The following is a 22,524-nucleotide window of genomic DNA, read 5'->3' as shown; positions in this document are numbered from 1 at the left end:
CCTGGGTGCGTGTCTTAAGCGCGAGGAGTAAGTGCACAAAGGCACTCGGTGAGGAACACACCTTTTAACAACACTCGAGCAGCACTCGCGCTCATCTGCCATTTGCTCCTTTTATCGTCTGCCTCTTCCTTCCCCACTGCTTGTTATTTGAAGGATGCATGCTCATCCCCACCGCCAAGGGTCTTTAAACCCAACAAGCTGAGCATTCCTAATTCCTAGCCCTCCCCCCACAAACGAATTCCATGGAGACAGAGCCCGAGGCTGGGAGAGTACAGTAGTGGGGCCGGAACATGGGGGCTGGGAGGAGGACGTTTGTGCCAGCAGCGAACACCAGGCAGTGTCACGTATTTTGTTAGAAAGGGTATCTTTTGAAAATATTGATTTTCTCCTACCTTATTATGGTTACAAAATTCAAATTAAGTAGCGGAAGTACTTTTACTGTTTTAGCCAGGCTTCTCTTTGAGTGTGACTTTGGACAGCTGTTGAACGGATTTTGGCACTTTACAGACCGCTCTAAATTTGGCAGATCGGGACTGTAAATTGCGGGTAAAATAATGGCAATACAACGCCCGCCCACCTTTCCAGCTTCTAGTGTAGTAACAACCCATCGAATGAAAGGTCTATGGTCCCTCATTTGACCACTTTGGATTTAAAGGATAACTGTTAAAACACTGCATTTATTAGATCTTTTTCGTCAGCATGTTTTATGTGATTTTTGCAGCGCCCAGACGCTCACCGGTGGTGCTAGTTCATAGTCATTGTAATAGGTGCGTTGGGGTCGAATGAGGTCGTTCTGAGTCGGAGCTACACAGTTTCCTTTAACACACCCTCTCCAAATCGCCAGCCATCTGTTGCCCAGCTTGGTGCCTCCAGCAGCTCTTCCCGCTCCTCTCTACCCCCTGCTGCATCAAAGCGTGCGCTCTGACTCAGCCATTTCTCCTCCCCTTTCCGTTTCACGGCCGCCAGGCCGTGTCTCCCCCAGCTTGGTGCCGCCAGCAGCTCTTCAAATGATTTCTTCTCCCCTAATTATTCACGGTCGACCAGCCGTACTTTCACTTTCACAGCCGGCAGGCCGTCTCTCGTTTTTTTTTTTTTTTTTTTACTTCTTCATGGACTCCTTCCACCCTCCCCGCTCTTGCTGGTATGTCCGTGGTTTCTTATAACCTACTTTACCTATTTTTATGTTTTCAACACATTTCTTCCAGTCTTTCCCTTTCTGTTCTCCTTATTCATTAAGCGATTTTCCCCGAGTTTTCTGTTAGCCATGCTACTCTCTCATTATCCTTTCAATATGTACATTTTTAATTATCATCCGTTTCTATTATCCATCCGCTGATTTACTTTTTCTTCTATTATTATTGTCTCCTGTTCTCATTTTCTTCTGGTCCTCTCATCTTTCAGCATCTCACCGTTTACCTTTTTCTTACGATCTTTTACGCCATCCCCTTTTTAAGTATACCGTTTTTAGGAACTGGAATAAAAAAAAACGATATAAGGTGAACATACCGCAGTTTCCTATGCTCTGTCATTGTGTCCTAACATCCCACGCACTTGTGCCTGCTTGTAAAATCAATCATCTCGCTGACGTAGAAGAGACCCTTATCACACCTGCTTTGGCCTTAAAAGATCACACCCGTTTTATGTCCCGGTCCCCTTTCTACTCTCAATCACAGGATGGGGCACCAGCTCAATTATTGCGTCTTAATAAGACTGCAAGTGCGCTAAAAATGCCAACTTCTCAGTTTGGGTATGAAAGGACCGATTACCAGGGTTCTTGGCCAGCATCTGTGTTTGAAGTTACTGCTCCTTTCTCGTACCCGAATCACAATCCTTCCCTTTGAAGCCCAGCAGCGAGTGTTGTTGTTATCACTAGTGCAGCAGTTGTAGTGGCACCGACGCCGAGTGGTTAGCAACTCCCGCTGCAGCCCCGTCCTTGCTGCTTTTTAGTACCCACATGGTGGGCAAGTGTTACCCTTTTCTTTGGTTGCATAAGGTAGCATGGAACTTAAGTTGTGCTCGTGCGCTTCTGGTGTTCTGGGAATGGACACTTGTGTACTAGCTATGCGCTTTAGACGTGTTTTCATTCATTCCAGTATTTTGCACTAAATGCAGGTGCACTGTCAATTTGCCAACGCTGAAAAACGGGGTGCTGTAACGGGCTTGACTTGCAGAACACCTCATAGCTCACACGCGTGATCTTGTGCAAATGCATCCTATAACCCACACACTGGTTCAAGAGCAGTTGGAAGTCTTTCAAGGCATTACAGGTACATGATGTGGTTCACGCTGTTCTAAATCTTCTCAACGTTTTTTTTGGTCATTGGTGGTAAACCTGTGCCGAAAGAAATCATTTTTGTGTTTTAAAATGAAATTTTTCAATGAGCAACCAAACACGTCGTCTTACAAGTGCACCTGCAACCAGCGGCACGAGTGTCCTTCCTGTGTTGACTTGTAGTTAGTTCGCGCGCGAGGAGCGGCCACCTAGTCCTCACTCTAACACAATAACTGCCTCTTTTAACATATACACCGGAGGATGTGTCTACTGTTTTTTTACTCGGGGAAACAGCGGTTCTACTGCGTTTACCTCTAACCCGCTGTATTTTCAACTACATGTCGTGGGAGTATTCATTTTGGGCGTTAATGTTCAACGCTGCATTAACCGCTTTTCAGGACTACAGGTGGGAGCACACCTATGGTAAATAGATAATTACATTACAACAGTGACATTTTCAGGGAAACTTATTTGGATCTGTCAAATAAACAAACAAGGATTTTCTTTTTTACTTTTCTTCAGTCAGAGCTAGGAGTGTGCACATTTCAGCGAGTTAGAAAAGACAAATGCTTCCATGGGTTGTTTGAACAATCTGTTCGCGTATGAGCTTTTAAACATTGTAGCATTCCGTCATTTGTATTGGGGCTTGCAGCGAGTTTCCAATACACAATGCTTCCCTGGCATTTGCTTTCTGAAACTTGCCAGCTCACGTATGAGCTTTGATGTAAAATTGCAGCATTGTAGCCGGCATGATTTAAGATTCTGAACTGGGAACTGCCACTCTCGCTTAGTAAATTAGACTCCAAACATTTGTTCTCTTGTGCCTTCAACATGATAAGCCGGCTCGGCAGTGAACTTGCAAAGTAGACAAAGTCGTTTGGCTCAATTTTATGCGAGGGACATTGACTTTAGGAACAGAATGGAACAGATTAGCCAACGCTTACTTACAGGGGAAAACTAAACATGTACCTTTTCTAATGCTATAGATGTAACATTTGCTAATTGTATAACTATTGCCATTTCTAATAATTAATACTTTTATATTTTGAAAAACAAACAAAAATTAAAAAATATTTACATTTTCAACACTAAAAACTCAAACTTTTCTATTGCGAGACCTATTGCATTTCCAATGCTTGTTTAACTTTCAGGGCGCCATATTACTCTTGTTCTTCTGGTTGATGAGATGTCTCTGGGAGAGGTGCAAGCACAGTCATCCTGTTCAAAGGCAGTTTGGGCATTTAATTGAGTGCAAAATGTTCCCCAGCCAGGCTCTTACGTAGCAGGTTTTTAAAAAATATATATTCGAGCATGTGCTCTCGCAGTTGAATTATTCAATGACATCCCCGTTCACAGAAGGAATTTGATTTATGACGTTCGGATGATTTGTAAATAGCCCCTTGCCGCTTTAATTGCCGCACAGCACCGCAGCGGTTGCAGAGAGCTTCAAACCCACACACAGGCTCACTGCAACTGAGGCCCCCTAGTGCTGCTGCTGGGTACGTCGTGTATGAGTGTGTTTGTGTGCGCGTGTGGGGGAACGCTGTGTGCACCTTATGTGTGTCCATGTGTAACGTGCGTGTACACTGTATGCGCATGTCCCTTGTGTGTCCTTTATCTGTTTTCGAGTATTAAGTGTGTTTACATTGTGGGCATTTTATGTTTGTATATGTACGTTATGTGTCTAAGTATACATTATGTCTGTGCGTTTAATGTGGACGTGTGTGTATATCATACAACTTCGTCATGTGTGTATGTTTTCGGTGTGCACATAATACTTATGTGTACCTTGTATATCTTGTAATGTGTGCACATTATCTGTTCACATTAGATCTCCGTGTGCATACATATGCACGCATGTTTGTAAACATATGCATGTCTAAGTTCTGTTGACATATTACTAACATGCACATGAACATTTTATGATTAAATATGGAACACAAATTATTTTTTTCGGTATGCAGTTACCTGTGCATATAGACAGGGTCAAACACTGGTCTTACTGAACAAGCGTTACATACATGTAAGTGACTAAAAACACATATGTAAGTGACTCAACAGACCCCTCAAGAAGTAGTTTGCACACTATCACGATGTTTGTTTTCAGGGGTGCTGAGCGCCTGTGAGGTTTCAGCTGGTAAAACAAGCTTTTTTTTGTACTTGGAACGTCTGGGAAAGTGTCCGCCGGTCTCTGGGAAAGTGTCCGCCGGTCTCTGGGAGAGGTGCAATCACAGTTCAAAGGCAGTTTGGGGATTTGAGTGAGAAAAGTTCTTGGCGTAAAGGCTTCCGGCGCGAACACCCATTTCATGTGCACAGCTGGTGACAAAGACGAAAAATGGTCAAAGAAGGTTTTGTATGAATTTATTGAGGTTATGAACGGTGTCTGCAGCGCTCTGCAGGACGAACTCTGAGAAAATAATTATCTGTAGACCGTATTGACTGCTGGATGAGGCACAGAGCCTGGGCCTCGTACCACCAGAGCAGGCATAGTAACTGGCACAGGGGCAGCAAGGGTGCTAGTACCTTGGGCCGTGTAGGCAAGCTTAGTGACTGGGCAGCAGTGGGGCAACATAAGTCAGCGGTTCGAGGCGGGGCGAACTCCAGGCCCCCCTCAGCAAAAGTATTTGTTGGTGGGTCAGGGCAGGACGGCGGCCTCCATGCACTTTTCGGAGGGGGGTGCTCCAGTTCCGTTACGTCACTTGTCAGGTGCACGGGTGTGGGTACAGTGGCTGCACCTTGGGTCTCGTCAATACTCCTGGTGACAGAGCTTGCCACTGTGCCAATTCGGGAGGAATATTGACAGAGCGCTCGGCACGGATGCAGCCAGAGTAACCAGGCCAGGGGTTCACTCGAGCAGACACAGCGACTGGGCGACTGTGCCCTGTGTCTGCGGAGCAGGCAGGGTGACTGGGCGTTGCGTTGAGCCTCTTAAGGTTGCATGGTGACTGCCCTGTGCCTCTGGAGCAGGCTCAACGATTGGGCACTCTGCACTGATACACGCACGGTGATTAGGCGTTGGGCCTCTTGAACAGGCACTGCGACTCTCCCCTCTGCTATTGGAACAGCCACACTCTGGCAGGCCCCAATAATGGACCTTACACCACTTACGTAGGCATGGTGACTAATCAGTCTATTGGATCAGTCAGAGTGACACTACAGTGAACCAGCCCAGTGACTGGACTCTGCACCACTGCGGCAGGCAGAGCAGAGAGCTAGTGTTGGACCACAGTTGTAGCATTTATATAGCGCCAACCAGGGCTTTAAGTGATCTGAAACAAGCATTTTTTCTTTCTATGTCTGCCACCCTATCTGACTCCTATCTCCATTTGTCCTCTGCCCCATAAGACCACTTCAAATGCTTACATTTTTCAGACATGTAAATTAAATATTTCATTCAAGCCACCTCACAGGGGTGAGAAAAAAAGAGTGTGTGCATGTATATGTTTGCGTGAATGCATGCATGCATTTGTGTAAGCATGCGTAGATATGTAGGAGTGTCTGTGTGCGTGCTTGCATATCAGTGCATGCGTGTGTTAGTGTGTAAATATAGCTCCTCTTGGTAATACTGTATATGTATGGATGCTTGCTTATTTGCATGTCTATGTGTGTGTGTCTGCTTGAGTATGTGTGCATGAGCGTGTTTATGTATGCTTATATGGTTGCATCCATCTATGTATGGGGCCACAGATGGCTGTTTCCAAATTAGTGCATGTATATGTGTTTGTTTCTGTCTGTGTTTGCAGGTTTACGTGTCTGTGTGCATTTATGTTTATTTTGAAGTTTTTTTTAATGCACATAAAAGGCCCAGTGGGTGGGTGAGAGCGCTTTACTAAAAACAATACCTGTGACAAGAACTACTGGCTGCGGTAAATATTAACCTCAATAGCACCTCTATCGTACTGGTTTTCCAGCGGAACACGGTCAAAGGAATGGGAATAGCGGTATGCAAATATCATAACTCCACTACATACAGAAAACAAAAGTAAAAAATATTGCCATTTTTAACACCTAGAGCTCTAGCTTTCACAAATGCAAGACCTATTGCATTGCAAATGCTTGTTCCTTGTGGCATGTGCTCTGGGGCTTGTGGCATATTTGAATTGTTTTGACTATTGTAAATTGTTATCTATGAGTCCTTGTTTGTATTTACAAAGGACATCAATAACTGGCCTTGTTTACTGAAATCCTTTGTCCTTTCTAAGTAGGACATGGTGGAATTGAAAAGGCGGAGTCTTAAAGTTAAGAACTTGAGTTCCGTTTTGTGGAGCAGTTCAAAGTGCTCCTTCATTAACTGTGTCAATACCAAGGTGAAGTTCCATATGGAGGTTTGTGCCGATCTGGGTGGAGTTACACTCTTTGCTCCCTCTAGGAATCTTTTAATCATAGGTGCTGTGAAGAGACTTCTCCATATATGTCCTCATCTAAAGGCCACTCTTGCTGCTAAGTAGACATTTTATGAAGTGCTATTCTTCTGTGTAGTAGGAATGAGAGGTACCTGAAAACTGTGGTATCTCGTGTTCTGATGTGGATTCCTTGTTATGCACTGCTGAACATATCTATTCCCTTTTTTCTGTGTATCATTTTCTTGTTTGTGGCTTTCTAGCTTCTTTCAGGATGTGCATTCATCTTTTCAGAAGATATAGATGTCTGAACTCTTATTTCCTCAGGAGCCAAGTTTCTAGGCTCATGCTGACCGGTCTGGGTGTTGGAATCTGCTTCTCTGCATGGAGAGCTGGTTCTGTGTCGCTGTTAAACTTTTATAATCCCTTGTTCCTTCATGCCATTTCTCCCAGGTTTGAAGAGCATGTTTGTCTTGCCGATTCTGGGGCAATCAACATCAACGTAATTTCTGCTAGTTTGCACTGATCTATCACAAGAAGTATGAGGGAAATTGGTGGAAAAGCATACACAAATTTCTTCGACCAGGCTATCGACAGCATTTCCCAGGGAGCTGTATGTAGTATGGGTGCCTGGATATGAAGTTCAGAAAAACACACAAGATGATGGACGGAATATTGCACAATGGCAAAACATTCACCCCCAGTCACAGATCTGGGTTTAATCCATCGTTATTTTGCTCCCCAAGCCACCCCAGTTCAGACATGGCCATATGCAAATCAGTCTTGACCCATGGCCTCATGGAAACAGTCCAGACCGAACTGCCAAGCCATGTCTTCCCTGGACCGGAATCAAGCATCCTATGACCGGTTTCTGGCTATCAGCCAGGATAGCTTGACTCCAGTGGCTTAGAGAGCACCGGACCCACATCATGTTATGTTATGTTATGTTAGTATGAATTTGTAGAGCGCACGTTCACCCTGGGGTTTCTTGGCGCTGTGTACCGCTGGGGAACCCGTCCTGGCTCTCCCTGTGAGATGGTCCCTATTGGGCATCCCCAAGGTGAAGCCAAGCATCACCGGCAGCGAGGGGGCCGTTGTGGAGATTAAGCAAGCTATTGCCCAGAGTTGCAGCGTGAGACCCATGGTTAGAGAGGCACCGAGGCGAGATTTATCGAGCCCGCTGACATTGGTTCCGTACGTCTGGGCATACCCTTCCCACATAGGGTGAACAGCAAAACACACAAGATGATGGACGGAATGTTGCACAACGACAAAACATTCACCCCCAGTCACAGATCTGGGTTTAATCCATGTTTTACTGGATATGAAGTTTGGCATTTTACATTTTCTGAAGTTACAACCTAGTCCACATCTGGTGTACCCCTGTACCTTTCGAACTACTTGTTGTTTTGGTTCTCATTCGTGTGAGATGGTTGCTTGCCTGATTACTCTGTTTCTACGTTTTCCACACCTGGCAGGTGTATTGCTATCAAGGTTATCCCTCTGCTGGATGGCCCTACTACAAATCTCGTAGGCTAGCTTTAATGGTGCTTATGATCTTGTCACTTCTTGTTTCGTTGAGGTGAGCATTGTGGTTGTGTTGGCTGTTTGGTCTTTCACTCTCTCTCTTCCGGAACCTGTGTTTAGAAGGCCTTTAAGACCAGGAAGACCACACTTTTATGTGCTGAACCACTTCCTCTGCTTTGCATAGTCCCCTGATGTTGAACTCCCCCATGAGTGCTACCCATACCGTGTGGGATGCATCCATGGTGAAGGTCACTGTTCGAGTTGGTTGCATGAAAGGACTGCCCACTGTTATGCTGTCCGTGTGCCACCATGTTTTCTTTTCCTGTATTTTTTGTGTTACACCCACTATATCTTCCCAACTCTACGTTTCTTGTGACCATTCATTTTGGACCGATTTCTGAACCTGTCTTGAGCTGTCTTGGGTAAGGAATCAGTGGGATGCTGGGGGCCTTCATGCCCGTAGTTTCCCCACTGTCCTCACTGCCACAGACTGCCCCCTGCAGCCACGATAAGATTGTTCTGTTTGCCCCCTGGATCCCTCTTCGGGGTGACGACTTTGTTGATCCTTAACCCTAGAAAAATATTTCCCCTCTCTGGCTGTGGTGATGGTCTTCTAGGTGTTTTCTAAACCCTAGCTTGTAAAGTGTGCCTAAGACCATGCTGATCCTGCAAAGGGAGAAAAAAGGGAGAATGAGATTACTTTTACCCACCAGTCGTCTAGGTAGGAGCATACATGTATACTTTGTCCTCAAGTAAGCAGCTGCTGCAGCTAGGCGTTTTATAAAAAGTGCTGCTTTGATGCCAGAGGGAAGCACTCTGAACTGGTAGAGAACCTGGTTTATGACCAAGCTTAGAAATCTACTGTGTCTGTGGTTCATGAAGATGTGCAAGTAAGTGTTGTTTAAGTCTATTGTTGACTTAGTCTTTTGAAGTGTTGACATTTTGTATTTTCGAGTCTTTATGAACTTGTTTAGGAACCGGAGGTCCGGAATTCGGTGTAGTAGTTTCTCTGGTTAATCTCGGTCAGAGGAACTCTTCCCTAATGCATGGTTTTGCAGAAGCTCTTCTACTTTGCATTGAAAGTATGATCTTTCTTCCTTAGTGAGTGATCTTTTCTTTGGGCTTATGCCTGTGACGTTTACAAGAGTTCTATGCAGTAACCACGCTGGATAATGTTGAGGATCCATTTTTCTGATTTGACTTTTATCCATTCTTGGAGGAAGCCTCCTATTCTGTCCTCCACTGGTGTCATATGGTGGGGCAGTTGCTGTGCAGTCACTTGCTTGAGGAGCTAGCTCTTTTGGAGGGCTGCCCCCCTTCCCCTTCTGGAGGGCTGCCCCCTATCCTCTTTCTGAAAGGGCTGGCTCTGGACTGTTTGAAACTTCCACAGCTGTGAAGTTGCTTGCTATGGCCTGCGAGCTGGTAGAAGGATCGTGGTGTTGTGTTTTGAAAGCTTCCCCTTTCCGTTGATTTTCTCATGCGGATTGCCTCATATTTTGTTTGTCTTTGAAATTGCAGTGCTCCAGGGGCCTTTGCTGTGCTATTTCTTAGGTCTCGCGCTTAGCGTTGCAGTGCGCAGCATTGCTCGTGCAGCGAGAGACCTGTATTAAGGGGTTTTAAAACTAAGGTAGGAATCGCGCACACACAAGTGTGTGCTTTTCCTTTTGGGGCACGCTATTGGCCTTTGTGTGCGTGTTTTTTATACAAAGCCTGCACGCAATAGGCCAAAGGCGGGCGCATTGCTCCACCCATGGCCTATTGGTGTCTGGTACACACAGCTGCATAGGCTTCCAATTATCGTGCCCCGACACAGGCGCGATAATTGAAACCATGTGTTTCGCTGTGGCACTCGCGCTCTCACCACTCGCGGGCTTCTTTGCCTGCGATCGCTTTTACTTTCGCGATCGAGCACGCCCTCTGCTAGAGAAGAGTAAATATGTGAAACCATAAATCACAGATAAGATTAGGGTAACAGTGTATTAACACACTAAGAAAATTAAAACTGGAAGTGTTTATCCAGGAGGACAGCTGACAATTTACACATTATACTGCAACCTCAAAACACACACAAATGCAACAACTGCTACGTGAAAGAGAACTCTTAATTAGATTGTCAATTTCTGAAGGGGGGTTCCAAGAGGAATCTCAACATGTATTCACTCAAAACTTTAAAAACAGACTGTCTGCTGTGCCTCGTGCTCCCAGTGGCGCAGTGTGTGAGCGCCACCTCCTCCACCACTGCCGCAGCGCTTCCTGACCCTCCCCCTTCTCTCTCCACTCACAGGCTCCCTCACAGGCTTCCTCTGCACTCTCCTCTTATTGGCGCTCTCTCCCCTTCTCCCTTCAAACACTTCCTCTGCCCGCATGAACACTCCCTCCTGACTCTCGCTCCTCGCAGTATTCGGGTGCCCCACTCTCCCCCCCTCCTCTATTCTCTCGAGTCTTAGGTTTCCCTGTTTCAAAGTCCCTGACACCCCGGACACTACTTCATTGGTTCCACCAGACTGCCCCGCAGTAACATCTCCCCTCATAAACTTCATGTGGTCGGTCCGACCTCGGAGTTCTTATCACGTGCCTTGAAAACTCTCACCCCCACCCTCCACCCCCCATTCTCCCCTAGCAGGCATCCTCACGCCCCTGGGGTTCCCATGTTCACTTAACACCTTCCTTGGTCTCGTGTCTCCTATCGCTCACTTTCACATCTCATTTCCTCCCCCTCACAAACTTTTCTCTTTTTCCTCCCTTATACATTTCGTCTTTTAACTCCTTTTACTCACTGAACTTGTTTCCTCTCTCCTTGCAGACTTCCTTTTCCTTCTGTTTGTCCATAGTCTGTGCTCCCTCAGCTATACATACACACCCTATTGATTATTCTCCCCTACCTCACATTTCATTTGCTTTGTCGTCTCACGTTTACCTTTATCCTCCCTCACCAGCTTTCTCTGTTACAGTCTCTTTTAACCTCTCACATTTCCTTTCAGGCTACATCTGGCTTCCCTCCTGACTTGTGCAATTGGTGGGGGTAAGGAGAAACACCTAGAAAGTATATTGTCTTGTGCCTGGCAACATAGCTAGCTGCGCGTACTCACCTTAATTAATCCTGGGGCACTGGCACCCCCTGCAGTGTACGTGTGAGCTTTTTTTTCACAGTTCAAGTAGAATTTAAGAAACGCACTCGCGTTATTGGCGTAGTGGCTGAGACGGTGCAAGCTTGTTTGCTCTTTTCACTGACATTCTTTCTGCCCTTGTATTACAGGCTAAGTGCTGGTTGTCATTCCTTGGTGCCGGTGAGGGTAGTTGATGCCAATTCTGCATGCTACGAAATAGGGTGCCAGGTTGCAAACAGGATCATGTTTGGTAGTTGATCCGGTGACCTTCAAAAGGGCCTGATCCATGGCCTATTGTGTATGGCCACGTGGTAGCAGCACTTGGCCTACAGCCCACTGACTGCTGCAGTGCTCACTGTGAGTAAATCCATCTGCTTTGCATTCGTGTTTTTGAAGACCTAGACGTTTAGGTCTGGTGTTAGCCAAGACCTTTCAGTTTAAGCTATCAGCATTGTAAATGACATGCTTTTATGTATGTTTTAAAAACCAAAACATAAATAAAGTGAGTTGTGATTTACAATGCCAATAGCTCAAACTCGTTTTCGGAAAGCAACGTGCTTTGCAAGTGTGAAACTCAAAGAACCAAGCCCCAAATATTCTGCTACACGCATGTTTTTGCAGGTCAAAATGTCAACAGTGTAAATCATTGAGAATCGGCAGTAAAAAGGTAAAGAGATGCCCTGCTGGCCATCATCTTTGCATTTGTAGCAAGTCCTATAAATTCAGAGAATGCACTGGGGAAATGTTCTGTGAATGCTTGTCACAGTCCATTTACATTACATGCAGCTGGCCCAGCGCAAAGGTTTAAACGGGTCACGTTGCAGACGCTGTGCAAGGGAGCGCTGTAGTGTCACACAGCTAAGAAATTGAGGGAAAGGGTGTAGCTTAACGGTTAGGGCGGCGGACTTTGAAGCTGGGGAATCAAGTTCAAGTCTGGCCAGAGGCTCAAACATCCTGTGATGTGAGCAAATCACTTAATACCCCTGTTCCTAAAAATTAATGTGTCCGTCTTTAATGCAACAGGTGTCCATGTTAAGCCCTCTGATACCTTCGGGTGAAGTTTGTGCTATATCAAACTGTAAAGAAATAAATATATATAAATAAGCCGTATGGGGAGGCTTTGTCGAGTGACCTCCTAAGCTTCAGGGCACTTCGGAATACAAAATTACAACACGGCAGCCTGGCCGTGAGGAGGAGCACCATCACTGACAGGAGGGGAAACCTAGTTTCCAGCAAGTGAGGCTGTCGTCATGCACTGATCAAGACGTTTTTCAGCACAGAGCCTCATATGCTGATTTAACCTGCCTAATGATCCGGAACCTACTAAGGAAGAAAAATAGTTAATTTTCGTAAAAACCACTTGAGCATATATCTTGAGACATAGCAAAGGCACATCGGGCTACCAGTCCCTACAATTTTGCCAATTTTTTTTTTTGTATATTTTAAAAAAAAATGTTTTTTTGCCTTGGAGCGCTCCCGGTGCGCGCCCCGGTGAGCGCCCCGGAAAGCGTAGTTTTATGAAGCGCCCCGGGGCGCGCACCGGGGAGCGTCCCGCAAGCGCCAATATCGCGAACGAAAACATAATCGTGACGTATCGCGTAGCCGCGTCCGCGTGATACGCACGGCGTAAGTGCACCCGGAAGCACTCGAGCGAATACGATCGCGCAACGTAGGCGTGCGACGCGCCCTGGGGCGCGTAGCGTAAGCGCGAGGGGTCATGTGACCTGAAAATAACACTTTTCATTGGTTCATAACAGTTTTGGTTTCATAATGATGAAGCTCCTGGTCATGTGACCTAAAAATAACACTTTTCATTGGTTCAATACATTTTTTTTTTCTCAAAAGGATGAAAGACCCCACCTTTTTTCCTTATTCTGACTTTGTCCTTTGACTTAGGAAGACCTGTTTGTACCGGTCTGTACCTTTTTGATCTATATAATGGCTTCAGTAGCAGCAGCAGCTGATGCATCTGCACCTCCACCACCACCACAACCACCAAGAGGACCACCTCAAGATATCATTGGTGGTCAACAAGAGGAGGAGGAAGAGGAGAGGAGAACATGGCTTGAAGAACAAAATACCCCATACCAGCCAATGACCACACATTATATGGGAGTTTTTTTCGATCCCAGTGGGGAAGAAAAAAGTAAATGCAGCCAAGGTGACTTGCAAAATCTGTGGCATGGAACTTAACAGGGGAAACCCGAACAAGAAATATTCATTTGGTAACAACACGATGATACGCCACATGCAGCGCAAGCATCCAATAAATTATTCTGCTGCAGAGATGAGGGAACTGGCCAGTAACCCTCCCCAATCCACAAGCACCACCTCAAAAAGGAAGCAACCCACTCCGTCGGCACCAGAGGAAAGTGAGACGATGCCTTGCATTCAGCCACGATTTGCAGATTTCCGAATTATCTGTAAATATTGTGGGAAGACCATCTCCTACGGAGAACAGAGCGTAAAGCTCTTCGTCCTTGCTGTGGACAACCACAAATGCCCCAAAAACGCTAATTATTTCTTTTCTTTTCTTTTTTGCTCCAGTTGAACCATTTTCAATTCCCTGTTTTTTCGTTTCTCCCCATGAAAAATACCAAAAAAATATAACTGTTCAGAAAACCCCAAAAAAGTACAAAATGTTCAAAAAAACAATAAAAAAAATATAAAACAAAAAAAGAAAAAAAACGTCTTTTTAGAACTACCTCCAATTTATAAAAAAAGGCTTTTAAAAAAAAAAAACTGTCATTCTTTTTTCCCCATGGTCCGCTCCCCGGTGCGCGTACCGGGTGCTCCCCCTGCGCAAATCAAAAAAAAATATATATTTTTTGCCCCGTGGGACCCTATTCACATCAAACCTAGGGGGTCAGGGGGGGTCTACCCTGCCCCCTTATGGTCATTTCCCCCTTTTTTTTGCCTCCTCTTGTGTCTCGATCCTACTGAGACACAAGATGGCGGCCGCTCCGGACTGTTTCGAATGTTTACATACACCCGAGAGCCAATCAGCTTTCCGTGCGCACCTCGCGTGGCGCGCCCAGAGCGCTACCCGGGGCGCTGCCGTAGATATATATATTTTTTTGAACCTAAATTACTCAAAATCCACTGGAGCACATATCTTGAGACATAGCAAAGGCACATCGGGCTACCAGTCCCTACAATTTTGCCAAGTTTGGTGGTAATCCATTCAGCCGTTCGGGCTAAAAGTGAGTTTGACCGCCCTATGGAAATTAACATGGGGAAAACACGTTTTGGGACCCCCCTTTTATCTCAGCCCCTGCTTGACGAATCCCCCCGAAACTTTCAAGGAAGGACCGGAGCTCCGCGAGGCAAATTTGAGGAAGTTTTCAGGCAGATTCGTCAACCGGCGCCAAAGTTATTCCAAATAGAATTTTGAGATTTTGCATTGAAAAAAATCCTAACTATAACTACCTACTGGCGACCGCCAGTAGGTAATGTGTGTGTGTGTGTGTATATATATATATATGTGATCAAGGCCGTTTTGTGACGGCCGAAACGCGTCATGCCGATGGCGAGGGAAAAATAAAGCCACATCTTGAATAATCTACCTTTGGTGTTTCGTGATCTGTTCCACGGCGGTGCGAGGAGACGCATTGCAGGACCCTTTGTTTTGATATATATATATATATATATATATATATATATATATATATAGCAAATGCCATTAGCTCAAACTTTAATAATGCAAGACCTATTGCTGAGGCGTATAGGTGTTTCCCTTTAAAAGATGTGTTGATGATGTTGGCCTGTTCCTCTTTCTTGAAATCTGACATCTGCACACAGGCGTGTCTCCTCTGGGTTGACCCTGTGACCAGCTGCCTGCTTGCCATATCTGCGGCATCCTGAGCAGATTTCAGGCAGATAATGGCAATGGTTTCCCATCTTCTGTGAGGGAAGCTGTCCTTTTCTGGAACTGCTCCAGGAGGTGCTTCATTAGTATCCCTACTTTACCCAAAGAGGGGTGTGCCAATTTAGCAGGGCTTTGAAGTTAGTGATCCTCCGCTGAGTTGCTGCTTCTCTGTCTACCTTTCGTCCTTCCACCTCTTCCCTCTTGCTATCCTTTTCCGGAGGTGGCTGGTGATTGTTGGAATATTTGCTCTTTTCCTTACAGTGGCCTCCATGATTGAATCTGTAGCTACATTTTCCCTGAATAGGGGGGCATTGGACGAAAGTTAATATTGTTTCTTCACCCTTGAGTTACAAGTTTGCAGCCCACCACCTCCATTACGGCTGCTCTTACCTGTTCTAGAATGCTTGGGGGCATAGGGAGGAATTGGAACCTGCCTCAGCACCTCTCTTTGAATAGGTGGGCCTCTAGTAAAAAGAAAGCTTGTGCCTTCTGTTCCTCAAGACGGACCCCTACTTGTATGCAGCCCTCTTGACCACTGCATTGTGCATTGCAGTGTCATCCACTTGGGATGGCCCTGATGGGTATGAGTAGACTCCCTCCTCCAACGAGTCGACATTAAGGTGTTGCCAGTGATTGTCTACGATTTCGGCATCTTGGAAGATCCCCTTGCCATCCAGGTCTTATTCATTGAAGAACGTCTCCTAGTCTTACTGTTGCACGGGTATAGTGGGTGGTTCAAGTTCACCTTGCTCTTCCTCTTCCCGACTCCTCTTACCTGCTGAGTTTGAAGGGTTTGAAATGCATGGAGGGATGCATCAAAATCCTTCTTCAGGAGGATCACTGCCATTATAGCCTCAAGCCGTCTCTACTTATCCCCGACCGTGTGCAGTTTTTATTTGGCTTCCGGCATGGATGACTGCCTTTTTAGGTCTCCGCCTGGCGTAAAGCAGCGCATGCGCTGCTCTGCCATGCAGAGGACCTTTTGGAATCGATACGATTCCAGCGTGCACACAAGACAAAATATTTGCACGCAGGGATTGGCCCCTCTACTGGTGTCGTGCCACACTGTGAACTTTTTTTTAATTTCACCGCCAGTAAAGGCAGTCCCGGCGTGCACATCTTCTGTCCACCCCATGACGGGCCCGCACTTGTTTCTATGGCCTCAGTTTACTTTCTCTTTTTCTTTTGACAGCTCCCTGAAAGCCAGGCTTGTTCCTTTTCTCTTTGGAGATAATCTAAAAAGCACTATGAGTTGCTCCGATTCTGACGTGCTCCCACCAGGTGGAGCTGTAGGATCAATTACGAATCTTTATTCATTCGCTGGTAGGCGACAAGTGGCAGAACTTTAAAATACGTTTCTGTCTCAGTTTTGACTCACCTAAATCGAAAGATGACTAGAAATGTTTGACAAAAAGTGTGTTATGCTGACGTTGAAAGCACAGCAGTGTTGACCGAGACGGACACGGTTTATTGGCTGCCGCTTACGTAGTGTGTCCCAGTCTAGAGAAGTTGCAAGGTAGGGGGTAGGTACCTTGGTGATTAGAAATCCTATCTTAAGTGTGGAACACACTTAACCTCGATGCACTGTTGCTATATGTGGTTCAAAACGAACACTTAATTTAAACAATTTATACAAAAATAAACCTCAATCTTTTTCTGTTTAAACTCTTCACATTTACTTCACAAAATTGCAATAAAGACTCTCATGTAACATTCCAACATCAACCTAAAAAATTTCCAAAGAATTATCATATAACAATTGTTAGACATCCAAAGACGGTAAATCTTCTCGGTACCCAATGCATTTCGAGCTCAAGGAGCTCTTCATCATGGGCCTGAAAACTAAAATGAACATTTTGTCAACTTTCTCAGTTAAAAAATATCAAGAATTCTCAAGGTACTTGGCAAAAGTCTTACAATGGGGGGGTTGATCTCACTAGATCCCTCCTCCAGAGAGAGATTCATTGGATCAGATTTCTTAAAACACAAGAACCTACAGGTCTCAATGAAAAAATAGATCTATCACGTTTCCAGTGTCAAGTCAGCTGCCTGCCTGCCTGCCCCACGACCCCCTCCCACTCTCACAGCCGGGTGTCTGCATGTAACAACAAACATGCAGCGTTATTCTCCCCCGCCTTCATGAAAAGCGGATACAGGGGTGAGTATCTCAGTACTGCAATTCTTGGTTCCTCAGCTCCAGTGTCAGCAGCTCTGGCCCTTACGCCACATCCACTTGAGGGTAATTTAAGCTTCTTTCCTAAAAAATGTTGACTTCCAATTCAGGGCAGTGAAGCACCGCTGGTGATTGCTTATTTACCAGGAAGAGCTGATGCCAGCTCACAGCATAACCAGTGTGTAGGGACATCGTAAGGATTTTTGGGGCCAGGCCGAACGTATTTTGGGGGCTCCTGTTCGGGACAGCTTAGAATTTATGATCCCGTGTCAGCTCTTTCATGCTCTTTGGCCAGGTCAGTGACAGTGCACAAGCACACTCCTCCACATTTCAAAAGTTGATACATCTAATAGAATTTCACGTATCATTCACTTTAAAAAATACATGAAAGGGAAACGTTATTTAAAACCATTTAAGAATTATACAAGGTCATAAAGGCAAGCCTCTGCAGAGCAGAACTTGCTCTATCTGGGCCCCCCTGAAGGGCTGGATCCCTGGGCCTAAGCCCACTTTGACCATGCCTTAAAATGTCTATGTCAGTGTGTGCAAAAATGTTTTAGCTTTTTGCAGTTTTTTATGCGTGAACCTGATCCAAGGGCTTTAGCGTGCTTTACAACAAAACCACAAACACAACCACACACAGCCACACACACACAGCCACACACACACAGCCACACACACACAGCCACACACACACAGCCACACACACACAGCCACACACACACAGCCACACACACACAGCCACACACACACAACCACACACACCCAACCACACACCCACCCAACCACACACCCACCCAACCACACACCCACCCAACCACACACCCACCCAACCACACACCCACCCAACCACACAGACACCCAACCAGACACCCAACCAGACACCCAACCAGACACCCAACCAGACACCCAACCAGACACCCAACCAGACACCCAACCAGACACCCAACCAGACACCCAACCAGACACCCAACCAGACACCCAACCAGACACCCAACCAGACACCCAACCAGACACCCAACCACCACACCCACCAACCACACCCACCAACCACACCCACCACACACACACCACACACACACCAACCACACCAAACACACACACACCAACCACACCAACCACACACACACCAACCACACCAACCACACACACCAACCACACCAACCACACACACACCAACCACACCAACCCACACCAACCCCACCAACCACACCAACCACACACACACCAACCCACACCAACCACACCAAACACACACACACCAACCACACCAACCACACACACCAACCACACAAACCACACACACCAACCACACAAACCAAACAACCACACACACACCAATCACACAAACCAAACAACCTCACACACACCAACTACACAAACCAAACAACCACACACACACCAACCACACAAACCAAACAACCACACACACACCAACCACACAAACCAAACACACACACACCAACCACACCAACCACACACACCAACCACACCAACCACACACCAACCACACCAACCACACACCAACCACACACACACACACACCAACCACACCAACCCACACACACACCAACCACACCAACCCACACCAACCACACACACACCAACCACACCAACCCACACCAACCACACACACACCAACCACACCAACCCACACCAACCACACACACACCAACCCACACCAACCACACCAAACACACACACACCAACCACACCAACCACACACACCAACCACACAAACCAAACAACCACACACACACCAATCACACAAACCAAACAACCACACACACACCAACCACACAAACCAAACACACACACACACCAACCACACCAACCACACACACACCAACCACACCAACCACACACCAACCACACACACACCAACCACACCAACCACACCAACCACACCAAACACACCAACCACACCAAACACACACACCAACCACACACACACCAACCACACCAACCACACAACCACACACACCAACCAAACAACCACACACACCAACCACACCAACCAAACCACACACACCAACCACACCAACCAAACAACCACACACACCAACCACACCAACCAAACAACCACACACACACCAACCACACACACACCAACCACACTAACCACACACACCAACCGCACCAAAAACACACACACCAACCACACACACACACCAACCACACACACACACACACCAACCGCACCAAAAACACACACCAACCACACACACACACACACACCAACCGCACCAAAAACACACACCAACCACACACACACCAACCACACACACACCAACCACACACACACCAACCACACAAACTAAACAACCACACACACTCACACACCAACCACACCAACCAAACAACCACACACACACCAACCACACCAACCAAACAACCACACACACACCAACCACACACACACACACCAACCACACACACACACACCAACCACACACACACACCAACCACACACACACACCAACCACACACACACCAACCACACCAACCACACACACACCAACCACACCAACCACACACACACACACCAACCACACCAACCACACACACACCAACCACACCAACCACACACACACACCAACCACACACACAACAACCAAACAACCACACGTACACCAACCACACACACCAACCACACCAACCACACACACAACAACCAAACAACCACACACACCAACCACACACACACACACACCAACCACACCAACCAAACAACCACACACACACCAACCACACACACACCAACCACACCAACCAAACAACCACACACACACACACCAACCACACACACACCAACCACACCAACCACACACACACCAACCACACCAACCACACACACACCAACCACACCAACCACACACACACCAACCACACCAACCAAACAACCACACACACACACACACACACACACACACACACACCAACCAAACAACCACACACACACACACCAACCACACCAACCCACACCAACCACACACACACCAAACACACCAACCACACCAAACACACACACACCAACCACACCAACCACACACACCAACCACACACACACCAACCACACACACACCAACCACACAAACCAAACAACCACACACACACCAACCACACAAACCAAACAACCACACACACACCAACCACACACACACACACACCAACAACACCAACCAAACAACCACACACACACCAACCACACAAACCAAACAAGGACACACACACACCAACCACACAAACCAAACAACCACACACACCAACCACACAAACCAAACACACACACACCAACCACACCAACCACACACACACCAACCACACCAACCACACACCAACCACACACACACCAACCACACCAAACACACCAAACACACCAACCACACACACCAACCACACACACACCAACCACACACACACCAACCACACCAAACACACACACCAACCACACACACACCAACCAAACAACCACACACACACCAACCACACCACCACACACACCACCACACACACACCAACCACACCACCACACACACACCAACCACACCAACCAAACAACCACACACACACCAACCACACCAACCAAACCACCACACACACACCAACCACACACACACACACACCAACCACACTAACCACACACACACCAACCGCACCAAAAACACACACACCAACCACACACACACACACCAACCACACACACACACACACACACACACACACCAACCGCACCAAAAACACACACCAACCCCACACACACACACCAACCGCACCAAAACACACAAACACCAACCACACCAAACACACACACACACCAACCACACACACACCAACCACACAAACCAAACAACCACACACACACACCAACAACACACACACCAACCACACAAACCAAACAACCACACACACACCAACCACACACACACACACCAACCACACACACACACACACCAACCGCACACACACCAACCACACACACCAACCACACACACACACCAACCACACATACACACACCAACCACACCAACCACATCAACCACACACACCAACCACATCAACCACACACACCAACCACATCAACCACACACACACCAACCACACACACACACACCAACCACACCAACCAAACAACCACACATACACCAACCACACACACCAACCACACCAACCACACACACAACAACCAAACAACCACACACACCAACCACACACACACACACACCAACCACACCAACCAAACAACCACACACACACCAACCACACACACACCAACCACACCAACCAAACAACCACACACACACACACCAACCACACCAACCACACACACACCAACCACACCAACCACACCAAACACACACACACCAACCACACCAACCACACCATCCACACACACACCAACCACACCAACCACACCAACCAAACAACCACACACACACCAACCACACACACACACACCAACCACACACACACACACCAACCACACCAACCAAACAACCACACACACACACACACCAACCCACACCAACGACACACACACCAACCACACCAAACACACACACACCAACCACACCAACCACACACACCAACCACACCAACCACACACACACCAACCACACAAACCAAACAACCCCACACACACCAACCACACAAACCAAACAACCACACACACACCAACCACACACACACACACACACACCAAACACCCCAACCAAACAACCACACACACACCAACCACACCAACCACACACACACCAACCACACCAACCACACACACACCAACCACACCAACCAAACAACCACACACACCAACCACACCAACCACACACACACACACACACACACACACCAACCACACCAACCAAACAACCACACACACACCAACCACACCAACCACACACACACCAACCACACCAACCAAACAACCACACACACCAACCACACCAACCACACACACACCAACCACACAAACCAAACAACCACACACAAACCAAACAACCACACACACACCAACCACACACACACACCAACCAAACCAAACAACCACACACACACCAACCACACACACACCAACCACACAAACCAAACACACACACACCAACCACACCAACCACACACCAACCACACCAACCACACACACACCAACCACACACACACACACCAACCACACACACACACACCAACCACACACACACACCAACCACACACACACACCGACCACACACACACACCGACCA

General features: G+C 46.9%; 1 protein-coding gene and 1 long non-coding RNA gene across 2 annotated transcripts in view; one reads left to right on the top strand and one right to left on the bottom strand.

Annotated features, from left to right (window-relative positions):
- Positions 1 to 22,524, top strand: part of SMURF2 (SMAD specific E3 ubiquitin protein ligase 2) — a 1,116,208-nt gene that overhangs the window by 260,271 nt on the left and 833,413 nt on the right. The window lies entirely within an intron of this gene.
- On the bottom strand, positions 11,747 to 13,960 carry LOC147702274 (uncharacterized). Its single transcript, XR_015297221.1, has 3 exons — positions 13,744 to 13,960; positions 12,787 to 13,694; positions 11,747 to 12,719 (listed from the first exon to the last, which is right to left on the bottom strand). It is a non-coding gene; the product is annotated as an uncharacterized LOC147702274 (long non-coding RNA).

Source organism: Lissotriton vulgaris, chromosome 7, assembly GCF_964263255.1.
Source record: "Lissotriton vulgaris chromosome 7, aLisVul1.2, whole genome shotgun sequence".
Taxonomy (NCBI): domain Eukaryota; kingdom Metazoa; phylum Chordata; class Amphibia; order Caudata; family Salamandridae; genus Lissotriton; species Lissotriton vulgaris.
The sequence above is the reverse complement of the archived record's forward strand: the minus strand, read 5'-3'. Positions and strand labels throughout refer to the sequence as shown.